This window comes from Arachis stenosperma, chromosome 7 (genome assembly GCF_014773155.1).
Source record: "Arachis stenosperma cultivar V10309 chromosome 7, arast.V10309.gnm1.PFL2, whole genome shotgun sequence".
In the NCBI taxonomy this organism is placed as follows: domain Eukaryota; kingdom Viridiplantae; phylum Streptophyta; class Magnoliopsida; order Fabales; family Fabaceae; genus Arachis; species Arachis stenosperma.
The window spans coordinates 87,582,658-87,583,968 of record NC_080383.1 but is presented as its reverse complement, the minus strand read 5'-3'; the positions used below and the strand labels follow the sequence as shown (position 1 = coordinate 87,583,968).

Sequence of the window (1,311 nt, the reverse complement as noted above, 5' to 3'; positions counted from 1 at the left end):
GACTTCCATCAGAAAATCCCTACTAGTTTTTAACTGAGTTCTTGTAGATCTGTGAGACTGTTAAGACTAATGGAGTAGATCCTGAAGTCTACAGGCTCATGCTTTTCCCCTTTGTTGTAAGAGACAGAGCTAGAATATGGTTGGATTCACAACCTAAAGATAGCCTGGACTCATGGGATAAGCTGGTCGCGGCCTTCTTGGCTAAGTTCTTTCCTCCTCAAAAGCTGAGCAAGCTTAGAGTGGATGTTCAGACCTTCAAATAAAAAGATGGTGAATCCCTCTATGAAGCTTGGGAAAGATACAAGTAGATGACCAAAAGGTGTCCTTCTGACATGCTTTCTGAATGGACCATTTTGGATATATTCTATTATGGTCTATTTGAATTCTCTAAGATGTCACTGGACCATTCTGCAGGTGGATCCATTTACCTAAAGAAAATTCCTGCATAAGCTCAAGAACTCATTGATATGGTTGCAAATAACCAATTCATGTATACTTCTGAGAGGAATTCCGTGAGTAATGGGATGCGTCAATGGAAGGGAGTTCTTGAAATTAATGCTCTGAATGCCATATTGGCTCAAAACAAAATGTTGACTCAACAAGTCAACATGATTTCTCAAAGTCTGAATGGATGGCAAAATGCATCCAACAGTACTAAAGAGGCATCTTCTGAAGAAGAAGCTTATGATCCTGAGAACCCTGTAATAGCAGAGGTAAATTATATGGGTAAACCTTTTGGAAACACCTATAATTCATCATGGAGAAATCATCTAAATTTTTCATGGAAGGATCAACAAAAGCCTCAACAAGGCTTTAATAATGGTAAAAGAAATAGGCTCAGCAATAGTAAGCCTTATCCATTATCTTCTCAGCAACAGACAGAGAATTCTGAGCAGAGCACCTCTAATTTAGCAAACTTAGTCTCTGAGCTGTCTAAGGCCACTTTAAATTTCATGAGTGAAACAAGTTCCTCCATTAGAAATTTGGAGGCACAAGTAGGCCTGCTGAGTAAGAAAATCACTGAAACTCCTCCTAGTACTCTCCCAAGCAACACTGAAGAGAATCCAAAAAGAGAGTGCAAGGCCATTGACATAATCAACATGGCCAAACCTAGAGAGGAAGGAGAGGACGTGAATCCCAATAAGGAAGACCTCATGGGACGTCTCTCAAGCAAGAAGGAGTTCCCTATTGAGGACCTAAAGGAATCTGAGGCTCATATAGAGACCATAGAGATTCCATTAAACCTCCTTCTGCCATTCATGAGCTCTGAAAACTATTCTTCCTCTGAAGAGGATGAAGATGTAACTGGAG

At 40.2% G+C, this 1,311-nt stretch overlaps 1 non-coding gene across 1 annotated transcript; it reads right to left on the bottom strand.

The window, feature by feature from the left end:
* Positions 1-230: 230 nt before the first annotated feature.
* On the bottom strand, positions 231-338 carry LOC130942682 (small nucleolar RNA R71). The gene has a single exon (XR_009071245.1). It is a non-coding gene; the product is annotated as a small nucleolar RNA R71 (small nucleolar RNA).
* Positions 339-1,311: the final 973 nt, after the last annotated feature.